Source organism: Culex quinquefasciatus, chromosome 1, assembly GCF_015732765.1.
Source record: "Culex quinquefasciatus strain JHB chromosome 1, VPISU_Cqui_1.0_pri_paternal, whole genome shotgun sequence".
NCBI lineage: Eukaryota > Metazoa > Arthropoda > Insecta > Diptera > Culicidae > Culex > Culex quinquefasciatus.
This window is the reverse complement of record NC_051861.1, coordinates 114,783,640-114,796,384: the sequence shown is the minus strand read 5'-3', so window position 1 is coordinate 114,796,384 and position 12,745 is coordinate 114,783,640. Positions and strand designations below refer to the sequence as shown.

The following is a 12,745-nucleotide window of genomic DNA, read 5'->3' as shown; positions in this document are numbered from 1 at the left end:
TTAGATTAAGGACCCCATTTTATGGCCAAAACAATGACCCCGACGAAATTAGACAAAATTATCCCAAAGATCCAAACATATTTAACAATTGAAAAAATAATAACAGATTGTGTTATGGACACTTAGAAACTTTTCCATTTGTGCGATTTATGGTAATTTTATTTCTAAGTCAGTATACCGAACGAATAACAAATTTTGTTATTAGGAGGGTTTTTGAAATGTATAACATTTCTTCTTATTAGCGTGTTATTAAACATTTTTAATATAATATCACTTCAATATTAAATTTTGTTATTTTATCAGAAACTGTTATTATTTTTTCTTCTTGAAGTTGATTTTCAGGATAAAATAATAACACTTTTTGTTATTTTAACAAGATTTGTTATTGAAATATTATTAATTATGCTATTACCGTCTGCCCGGGTTACTCACTATAAATCAAACTTGATGCTTCCAAAAATATGTGTTTTAATTAACTGATTTTTGTTAACATCATTTAAGTATTCGCAGCATTCACTTCTCAATAATTATTTCAACAATTTAATGTAAATGTATATTTGCTAACAAGTCTTCATATCACACTTTTCAATGGAGCACCAGCAGTCGAGCAGTTTTTGACAGTTCGCTCCATAAGAAATACATTGTAGAAAAAAGGAAAAACTGCTCGAATGGAAGTGCTCCATTGACATCTAATAAAATTTTCATAAAAAGTCTTAGTGGATGAATATTTTTTATGTTATTATTTCAAAGAATTTATTTGAGAAAATTGTTAATTTCACGGGATTAAACGGAAATCTCCATCCCTAGTCATAATCTTTGTTAGTGAAAAAGTGAAAAAAAAAACAGAATTTAAAAAACACACTTGAAGCTGGAAACATTCAGCTTCCTTAACTTATCTGACGCTTACTAATCCATTCTTTATGCAAATCCGCAACAATATTTGGCATCAAAACAATAAACACCGCCCGAGTGATTTATGCCAACCCGCAGGGATAAACAACAAAAGGTGTTTGAATCCAAATGCAAAGGCTTGAGCAGGTGTATGTGTTGTGCTTTTAACACGCTGTTTCAAGTGTTGATCGTAAAACAAATCTAATTTACATTCCAATCCAAACCAAAAAGAGCCCAAACAAGGTCATCACTGCGACGCCCGGGTAATTTATTGCCGTTTGACAATTTCAGCGTAGCAAATTTTCTGACAGTTGTTTCGGGCATCGCCACGCTGTCGTTGCAAAACTGACGTTAGCACCCGAGTGTCAAAATCATAACCCGAAACAACTTCTAAGTCCAGCAAGCCTCAGGCTGTCACAGTTTGGGTTGTAAAACGGCGAGCCGCAAAACAATGCAGCAAAATTAAGTCACAAGAGCTAAACAATCACATAACGAGCCGTTTAAGCGACGTAATCCGGGGCCCCATTATTGCGGGGTGACCATTTTTTTGCTACAAACATAACTGGGAAACTAAACTGTCAACGATGGTAAGAGGAGAGGGGCAAAAAAAACCCCGCGATTTTAGACACAATGTCTTGAAAGTAAAAGTTTAGGTTAGGTTTGTCGCGAGATTGCGCCACAACAATGCACAGTCAAACAACAATGGCCTTTAAAGTAGAGAAAATTATTTTCTCATAGGTGTTAAAAAAGTTAAATTTTAGCTCAGGGCTTTACGTGACACAAGCAACTGATTAAGCCGCTTGACGCACGCAGTGCGATACCATCGCAAATAAGTTCTTTTATTTGACAGATGTACCGTTGGAAAACGTCAAACGTGAAACAATAGCGGGTGACAAAGCCCCGCAGGGGCGAAAAAAAAGTCCATTATTCTAACACTAGTCACTTTGATCTAGCAGTCCGTGAAGCAGATCAAAGCGATTTTCCCTGGCAGCGTCAACGCCAGCTGCGATTGTCATTCTCGCGTTGTTGTTGTTGCTTCCTTCTGGTTGCAACATCGTCCACCAACACCAACGCTTGCTTTTTTCTTTTGTTGACAAAATTTTCATTCATCAGTTTTTGCGCACTGTTTTGCTTGGTGATTGTTGCGAATGAAGCGTTTGAGTATGTATTGGTGTGTTGTTGCGCTAGGTTTTGCTGCGGCGCGGAGTTCATTTGCGAGATTTTGTTTGTTTGTTTGAAACATGGTGAGACCAAAACAAATGTGTGCGCATGACTTCTGCGGCGAGCGCCGTGTGACAGGTTGTAGGAGAGTACGTGTGTGTTTGACAGTTGATCGAAAAGGTGATTTGTTGTGGGACTCGGGAGTCATTCATTTGATGAGAATTCTCGTGAGGAAAATTCACCCACAGTGGATGAATTTTTGGTATGACTTGAAAATTGCAAACATTTTTAATATATCCGTTTTTAATTTTTTTTTTATTAGTTTTTTATAACAAGAAATTTTGAAAGTAGAAAGTTTTCAAATTTCATGCACAATTTCAAAATATTGTTCAAAATATTTTCAAAATAACGAAGAGTTCTAGAGTATTTTTTGAGGTTGATTCAAAATTTATTTACTTTAGAATTCATATAAAATGTCTTGAACTAAAATTTATTGCGCATTTTTTTATTTTGTTTAAATGCCAAAAGGCGAAATTGACAGAAAAAGGGAAAACAAAATTTTTATGGAATATAATTTTTAATCAAAAATTAAAAAAAAAAGCTTGATAAAAAAGTGGTTTCAACTTGGGTTTCAATTATTTTCAAAGTTGCCAAAAGTTAAACAAATAATGAAAAGGGTTTTTTTTTATTTTTATTTTCTGACAAAAAATTTTAAAAAGTAAAATTTTGCATTAAAATTTAGAAAAAAATTGAAAATATTGGATAAAAAAAAACAAAACAAGTATTTGTTTTTTCTTTAAATAATAGAACATTTGACAAATTTTAAGATTTTTATTAAATTTAAATGACGAAAGGCAAAATTGACTTAAAATGGGAAAACAAAAGCTGTAGATTTTATTTCTACAAGTTTTTTGTAAAAATTTGGTAAATGAAGATCACGCTTGATAAAAAATATCAGGAATCCAGAATGAAAAACATATTTTACGTTTTTTTACTTTGAATTAAAAAAGAACTTGATGGTTATAGTCGATAGCTGATGAAAAAATGACATGTTTCAAAGAAAAAATTTAAAGATTTAGAGATTTAAAGATTTAAAGATTTAAAGATTTAAAGATTTAAAGATTTAAAGATTTAAAGATTTAAAGATTTAAAGATTTAAAGATTTAAAGATTTAAAGATTTAAAGATTTAAAGATTTAAAGATTTAAAGATTTAAAGATTTAAAGATTTAAAGATTTAAAGATTTAAAGATTTAAAGATTTAAAGATTTAAAGATTTAAAGATTTAAAGATTTAAAGATTTAAAGATTTAAAGATTTAAAGATTTAAAGATTTAAAGATTTAAAGATTTAAAGATTTAAAGATTTAAAGATTTAAAGATTTAAAGATTTAAAGATTTAAAGATTTAAAGATTTAAAGATTTAAAGATTTAAAGATTTAAAGATTTAAAGATTTAAAGATTTAAAGATTTAAAGATTTAAAGATTTAAAGATTTAAAGATTTAAAGATTTAAAGATTTAAAGATTTAAAGATTTAAAGATTTAAAGATTTAAAGATTTAAAGATTTAAAGATTTAAAGATTTAAAGATTTAAAGATTTAAAGATTTAAAGATTTAAAGATTTAAAGATTTAAAGATTTAAAGATTTAAAGATTTAAAGATTTAAAGATTTAAAGATTTAAAGATTTAAAGATTTAAAGATTTAAAGATTTAAAGATTTAAAGATTTAAAGATTTAAAGATTTAAAGATTTAAAGATTTAAAGATTTAAAGATTTAAAGATTTAAAGATTTAAAGATTTAAAGATTTAAAGATTTAAAGATTTAAAGATTTAAAGATTTAAAGATTTAAAGATTTAAAGATTTAAAGATTTAAAGATTTAAAGATTTAAAGATTTAAAGATTTAAAGATTTAAAGATTTAAAGATTTAAAGATTTAAAGATTTAAAGATTTAAAGATTTGATGTTTAATAGATTTTCAGATTTAAGAACCTGAAGATTTGGAGCTGGTCCATTTTTATATTTTTAAGGGTAGTTGAAAAAAAATCAAATTTGCCTAAAACTTAAAAAAAAGTTGTTTCATGCTTCTGATTTAAAAAAACGGGGCCTCTTCTTTTTTATTTCGAACAATGCAAAAAAAAATTATTAAATTTATTTTCTCAACAAAAAATATCAAAAATGTCCGTTTTCTCTTTATAGAAAAAATCTTAAATAAAAGACGATCACTTATGAAAAGTACTTGTAACTGCTTAAAAAACTAAAGTAAGGTTTAGAGTAAAAGTACTGCATATTATTCACAAATTACTTTCTTATGAAATGAATTCAATTTGTTTTTTAACGTTGTGAAATTCTATTCAGATTTTTACAAGTTAAGAATTTTTACAAAAAAACATGTCTAAATTTTCTTAAAAATTCAAATGAAGTTAAAATTTATACACAATTTTGCCTGATCAAATCTTAATGAAAAGTAGTGAAATTATATTTATTTTTTTAAATAGGAGTTGATAAATAAATGTTAATAATTTATGCAAAAAATAATCCAAAGCCGTGAAAATCACTTTTTGCGATTTTTTGTCGTTTGCTGATATTACAAAATTTTGAAAATTTGAAAAAAGGATGTTTAAAAAAAGCTATTTTTCTCTAAACATTTTATGGCAGTGAGGAAAAAATTTTGCGACATCACTACCAATATAGATTCGGGCAATTGCCAAAACTACGGTAAATTTTTTAAATTTCAGTGATTTACACAAAAAAAACAAATGTTGCTGTTTTTTTTTTAAATTATGCGTCGTTTGATACCCAATTTTTTTCTTAAAAATCTAAATATTATCAAATATTACGTGTTTTAAGATTTTTTTTTGTAACCCTAACTTACAAACTTCATACAATATAAAAAATGTTTTAATTCACAGCACATTGAAAATATTTTAGAAGTATTTTCAATGTGCTGTGAATTAAAACGATTGTAAACAATAAGAATACATTGTATAACGTATTAATGAAGAAAGCATCATATGATACTTTCTGTCAATTCGGCTTGAAATTTGAATTGTAATTTTTATTTTTTTTAGAAAGAATCAAAAACTTGAAAAAATGAAATAAAAATATTTAATGTGAATGAATGAAACTCTGACCAAAATAAATCACACAATCATCCCACAGTGCTCACCACTCACCATTCCTTCACTCTCACCTGTAAATGACCCTCTTCTCACGCCTCACGCTTCGCACCTGTTCACCAACGCAAATGAACCCATTTTCCTCTCACCTTTGCGTGCATTTAAATCTCCCCCCTCATCTTCCATGTATTTGTGCCAGCTTCTGCAAACACAACCTTTCGCTCTCCGAGAGCGCACGCTCTCTCGCTCTCTCTCGATTACCGTTGTTTGGCGAGCTACCTTTTCCGACCAGCAAGGTGGTCGCATGCTTGGATCGCCGCGAGAGAGGGAAAAAGTCAAAACCTTTTGCCAAGTCAGTCCGCGTCCAAACGTCGTCGAAGGTTCACGTCATTTTCGTGCTCTCGCGTGGTTGATTCAGCTAAGGTGGTTCAGAAGAAGTGCAGTGAGAACACAAATACAGCACTGTTTGAGAGCGCTCAACTGTGTGTGCAAGCGAATCTAAAACTATTCGAAAAAAGGGTTTTGTTGTTGTCTTAATCGAATCAAGATTAAGAGAATAGCGTGTAATGTGAGGTGAGGCAAGTCTAGGAGGATGATTCAACGGGAACATCGAGCAAGCAGTGTTACCGGATGTGTTGGTCATTAATACGCAGTAGATGCTTCTAAAGCTGGTCTAGAGGCATCAACTAGAGGAAGAGTCAGAACCACCATTGTTGGATACGGATTTGCTTCAGGCTGCTTCTACCGCAAAGAACATTGTGCAAAATTGTCTTGGAAAGAGGCAAAGGGTGCTGCTGCCGCTGTATTGGTGGAAGAGCAAGAAATCAACCATCGACAACTAGTGAGGAGAAGCCAGGAGGACGCGAAGGAGAGTGTGCAACATAGCAGAACATACACGCTGGAACGAGTTTATTGACATTTTTGTTTGCGCAAATGCTCGCGCAAAAGTCAAATCGTCGCGGTGTTGTTGTTTTGTTGGGAAAGTTATAGTTTTATGAGCTTGTCGTGACGGGTGCTTTTGAAATCTGATCAATACCGTAGCAAAAAAGTGGCAGCTGGGGAACCAAAATAAAACCCACGAAAGGTGCGCAGAAAAGAAAGGCAAAAAAAAGAGATAAAAATCGACCAAAATAAATGCTGACAGTTCACGCGATGCTGGGAGAAATTGCATAAAGTTGTAAGCAAAAATAAAAGAGGAAAAATCATCGAGAGAAAGAGAGAGGGGAAAAAACAAAAGCAGCGCCAACAATACAATTTAAGTGAGGTGATTTAATTGTTGTGGAGAAGCCGTCGGAGAAAAAGTCATTGACATTTGGTGCGAATTTCGATCGGTAAGTCGCTGTCGACTTTTTAAAAATTTTATTTTTTTTTATTTTGAGGGGGTGACGGCACGAGCCTCGAACTCGCGACGTTCGAGTCCGGCTTTGTTCTACGGTCAATCGATTGCGCGATGAGTTGGGGGCTTGAACTTGGAATGCTTCCCCGGGCTTCAGGGTTCTAGGCTGGTTGAGGAAGGTGACAGGGAAGCCGTAAAAGCGTTTCCCCTCGATATCGATGGCCGGTGGCTAGGTGACAAATTGAAGGTGATTGTTTCGCAGGGAATTAGGGAAGTGAGCTTAAGTATAATGGGACATAAGCCGATGCCGGCTGGGGATTTGAAAAATTTGAGTCAGTTTGGATTGAAAAAAAAAAAACATACTAAAGCGATAAAACTCAAAAATCCTAGAACCTAAGTCAGAAAAAGGGTCTCCAATTTTTCGGAGTTAAGATGCACACAGGAAACGGAAATATGATTTTGAAAAATAAGTTATATTGGTCCTAAAAGTATTTTTAACTAACCAGATAATCATAAAAAAAAATTAATAATTATTCATTACGGTCATGAAACATTTCGGAAATTCATGTTGACTCGATTTTCCGAAGCTTCAATTATCCGACTTGCAAATAATTGAATCCAAAAATATTCTTAGTTTATGACTTTTTGACTTTTAACATCAAATTCGAGTCCTGCGACCCAATTTTCCTAAAATTTGAAGTATTGATTGCCTGTTAGGAGCCATCCAAAAACCACGCGGACACTTTTTGAGCTCGTTCCATCGTAATTTTTTTCAGCTTTGTTTATGAGCGTTTATTTACGTTATTCATCAAAACCTATCTGACGGTATTGCATTTTCTCAATATTTGATCATCGCCATTTTGGCCGCCAACTTGGATTAAAAATTTGTAAATTACAACGTTATAAACGATAAAATTAGCGAGGTTCGATAACGAAAGCTATATCGTTATCGTCGGGAAGATAACGATAATCTATCGTTATCGTTATTCCGATTATTCTATCGGCGATAATTTTGTTTTAATTTTAAAATTGACTAAATCCAACAAAATTATCAAGTTTCCTCAAAGTAAATATTTTTTTATAATATGGTAAGTTTCAAAGTATAAATACTGAAAAAAATAAAAAAATACCGTGTTTTCTCAAAAATACTCAAATTTTTATAATTCGCCATATTGGGTATCAACCAATTCGATATTTTGCATTACTGTCTTAGAGTTTTATGATTAAACTAGTCCAATTTTCACAAAATATAGTATTTTCTCGAAAATACTCAAATTTTTATTATTCGCAATATAAGTATCAAAAGATTCGAAATTTTAAATGTATTTAAACTGAGAGATTTTTGCAGAAATTCTAAAATTTTCACAAAATACCGTATTTTCTCGAAAATACTGTAATTTCTATGGTTCGCAATATGGTTATTCAACGATTCGAAATTTAGTATGGATTTTAACTCTTTTAGAGTTGTTTGAATGGAAAAGCAGGTAAAATTTCCAATCGTTCGGTACCCATATTTCGAATTATAAAAATTTGAGTATTTTCGAGAAAATCCGGTATTTTGTAAAAAAAATATTTATTTAAAAAAAAACACTCTTTACAGTTCAAATACATACAAAATTTCAAATCGCTTTATACCCATTTTGCGAATGATAAAAAATTAAGTATTTACATGAAAATACGATATTTTGTGAAAATTTTAGTATAAGTCAAAATACAAACAGGTAAAATTTCAAGTTGCGAATTATAAAAATTTTAGTATTTTCGAGAAAATACGGTATTACGTAAAAAATGAGTTACAAAAAACTCTATAACAATTAAAATAGGGGAAAGTGGGGCAAGTGTAACAAGCTAAGGAAATGATCGTTGTAACCCATCAAAAACGTTAAAAATCTGTCGGATTTTTTAATTATCATCTTATTTCAGGTCTTGACTAAGACTTTGATAGAACAAGTTTTAAAAAAATCCTGTTTTTAATGCAAAAAAATGATTTAAAAAAAAAAGATTTTCCGTACGTTCTACTCAACTAGTGGGGCAAGACGAACAACCCGTTGGGGCAAGAGGAACAAAGCATGAAAAAACATGTTAATTTGCTAACAATTGAACTGTTATCACTTAGATACATCAGATTAGGATGTATTTGAAACATTTCTTTCATTTTTAGATTAAATAATAGTATGTTACTATAAATTTGATCGCTTTTACGAAAAAAAAAATTACTTTGATGAAAAAAGGGAAATTTTCATAATATCACTATATTTTGCATGGACAATTTTTTTAACAATTGTTTACCAGTTTTTAAGAACGTTTATGTATTTATTTTCCAATAAAATATGTTGTTGCAGCAATTCGTATTTTTTTCCCTACTAAAAATTCATATGGTACACTTGCCCCACCTGAACAAGATTTTTTTTAAACTCTCAACAAAAATAACCAAAAGTTAAATCATACTTTAAAATAGGTGCAAGTCATTGGTAGGGACACTACTGATCTAGGAAAAAATGCATTTTGATAAAATGAGCCCTAAAACGAACCCTAAGCATTATTTTGTACTTTCCAAATATTATAAGAAAACAAAGGGTTTGAAAAAAAACTTCATTAAATCTTATGCTCCGTGGCGTTTACGTCGTATTGGCGGTTATGTGGTAGTAGAATAAGCTAATTGCATTGTTAGCAACAATTCCTCATACTGGAAATAATCAAAATTGTAAAAATAACGGCCGTACGAGCGATTGTACCTCTTGCCCCATATGGTCGCCTTGCCCCACCTTCCCCTACATACAAAATATTAAATCGCTTTATACTAATATTGCGAGAAAATACGGTATTTTGTGAAAATTTTAGCATTTCAATTATAAAACTCTAAAACAGTTAAAATACATACAAAATTTCGAATCGTTTATACAAACTTTAGTATTTTCGAGAAAATATGGTAGATAATAAAAATAGTATTTCATTCAAAAAACTCTAAAACAGTGAAAATGCATGCAAATTATAAAAATTTTTGTGCTTTAAAAAAAATCGGTATTTTATGATTTGTTTTTGTATTTATACTTTGAAAATACTTATTTTATCAACAAAAAAATTTACTGAGAGGGAGCTTTGAAATTCAACATTATTTGGTTGGTTTTAGTCATTTTCAGAAATACAACAATTATAAGTTATCGTCGATCTGGACTTTGACTTAATTTGACAGTAGGTAATAATTTTTCATTACTAAAATTTAATTTCCAAAAATGTGTTTTATTTTTTGTGATTTCTTGATTGTTCTTTTGAATAATTTAAAAGTGTGGTGAGATAAATTCCTGAAAAGTAAAATATATGTAATAAAAATAGATATTTTGATAAAAAAAATCAGGCCCAGGCAAAGTTTTTTTTATATTAGGTGTACCGTTTTTTAGTTGAAACTGGTTCATAAGTGTAAATTTCTGATTTTTTTTTAAATAATTAAATTTATTGAAAGTTGTTCTGATCTTGGTTTTAATTAATATTATGCAACATAATTGTATAGGACATCAATATCAATGGTTTCTAATAAGTGTGAAGATCAATTAACAGCTTGACTGCATGTAAAAAATCATTCAACTACAAGAAAATGTATTTTGGTATTTTTTGATGAGAAATTTTAAACTTGCCTCTGTGACCAGTTTATTGAAATGAGAAAAATACATGCAGAATTATGTTTTTGATGACAAATACTGGTTTCAGCTTTTGAACAAATGGTAAAGCTTTTTAGTGTTGGTTTTACTTTAAACAACCCAATGTTTTCATATATTTGAAGCAAGCTTTGAATACATTTTTGCATTTTTTGAGAACAAACAATAGAAAGTACTTTTTGAATGATTTTTTTTATTATGCAACATGACTTAAATTATACGATAAATTAACATAATTCCACAAAAAGTCTTCTATTTTTTTCACATTTAACCCTCTAACACATATAGTTGCACCAGTGCTCCATAATTCTTTTACTTCAAGTTGTAATTTCTTTAGTACTAGGTATTCAACCAATTGAATTAATTCTTTTTGCACAAATTCGATTTTCAAACAAAAACGTAAAAAAATCTAAATTTTAATTTGGAGGTCTGAAGTTAATATTGTTTTGATGGAATAACATTAATCTGTTAAAAGTTTACCTTATTGTAATAATTTAATACTCAATAGGCAAGATTTATTTTCAGTTGCTTCAAAAATTGATATTATCAGACATAATTCTGATTTCATAATTTCTGATAATCTAATTAATTATATATAAACCAAACAATTCATTTAATTGAACAAAATCATGTTGAGTTTGCTCATTTATTATTTTTTCAGAGAAATTTAAAAAATAGTTCCAATAATTTAAGAAAATGTATACTTCCGCTTGAATTTCGGGAATTCCCGAGAAATTTACAAATATCCCGGGAAACGGGAAATATTTTTTTTCGGGAAATCCCGGGAATTCCCGGGAATTTTTTTTTCACGGGACGGGAAATTGGACGCTCTAGTTGTGATGTATCTAAAAAATTGCATTTTTATAAAATAAATAAAATAAAAGCAATCCACTGACACGATAAATTTATTGAAATATATTTGTATAAGAATTATTGAGATCCAGCAAAAAAGTCACCAACGGCGCCCGCCATGTCTATTTGTAGATCCTGGGGGGATCAAATTCAACTCGAAAATTTGGTTAGTTGAATATTATTTCTTTTTTTTTTAAAGTAAAATAAATACATAAAATAATTTGTAAAAATGTGATATTCATCAGAAACTGATGACAATTTCACATGTTTCTGATGTAATATTACCATTTTTTTACAATGAGTATTTGGTCGCCTCCTAATTTTTTATTGTAATTTAATGACGTTCGCAACCGAATGTCTCTTTTTCATAAAAAAAAAACTATTCGATTGAGCAGTAAATTTAATAAAAATTGTTGTAATTTTCATTGTTCAAACTTATTTCAACTAATCCACTGTCGACACTTATCAAATCACCTTTTAAGTTCGTTTCACTTAACTCACAATTTTCCTTACACAATAACAAACCATTTCACATTAGCGCCCGGGCCCTTTCCCAACTTTGTGTACGAGTGAACGCTCAACGATTCAACTCAACCGGGTCAAAGTCGTGAGTGCAATCACGCGCGCGCCAATCTTTCATTACCAAGAGCAATCCCATCTAAATTGTTGTTTTATCATTTGCGTTTGCCCTCTCCCTCTCACTCTCTCACTCACTCTCACATTCACACGCCATTTCGTGCGTCGGTCTCACAGTATCCACACGATATCATATCGGTATCGCACCATTACCTTGATGTGAGATATCAAAGTCAACGTCAAATCGTGGAATTTTTCATTAAAAAGCGAGCGTGGGTGGATGGGGTGAGGAGTTGTTTTGATTGTGCATTTGTTTTCCCTCTTCATTTTTTTTTTGAAAGCAGCAGCAAAATCAAGAAGCCATTAAGTGCTTCTGGAAACGCTTTTGCGGTGCTGTATGTGTACCTTTTGAAAATAAACAAGAAAACCGAGCGAAGAAAACAACAAAAGCCGTGTGCCTTGCCTTTCGGAAAAAAGATAAACACGCATTTTAATTATGGGAGTCTAACCCTCTCTGTCCCCCTCCCACCCACGTGTTAGTGCAAACTGATTTCAGCGGCGCGGTGCTCATTTCTCACCTGACTGGTGCCAAACAACAACAACAAAAACAAAAACAAGAAAGAAATTAAAAGCCACCCTCACCACCTCACTCGCCTCTCCTCCTCTTCCAAATTGAAATCGAAACTGATAGTGAGAGTGATGCAGTGCACACAACAACCACTTGAACAATAGAATGGTGACTGGCGAGGAGGAGGAGGGAGGAAAGAGAAACGAAAATGAAGAAAAATATAATATTCAATTGACTGTATTTTACCCGCATTGTTTGACGAGTCTTTGACGTTTAGTGCCGGTTTAATGTCAGTGCAGTGCTGATTGTGGGCATTTTTGTTCCCAGACGTGGCGACGCCTTTAATTTATTTTATATTTTAGAAAAAATAATAATAAGACTTTGGGTTGAATTAAACGAATTAAGAGACACTTTCGTATATTTGGCGGCTAAATTTCGATACGATTGATGTAAATTTACTTGCCCACTTCCGTCTGGTTTTTCACCTGATTTAACCCTTTTCTGTTCATTTAATCTTTTATTAAATTTCATGGTGTAAATTGTAAAACTGTGGTCATTTCAAGCATTTTGATTATTCTAAAGTAATAAATAGCT

General features: G+C 31.1%; 1 protein-coding gene across 2 annotated transcripts in view; it reads left to right on the top strand.

The window, feature by feature from the left end:
* Window positions 1–5,507: 5,507 nt before the first annotated feature.
* Window positions 5,508–12,745, top strand: part of LOC6045261 (uncharacterized protein DDB_G0271670) — a 76,151-nt gene continuing 68,913 nt past the window's right edge. For both annotated transcript variants that reach the window (XM_038249563.1, XM_038249562.1), the window contains exon 1: window positions 5,508–6,497. The gene's annotated coding sequence lies outside the window, so the exon portion shown is untranslated. The remainder of the gene's footprint in view (window positions 6,498–12,745) is intronic.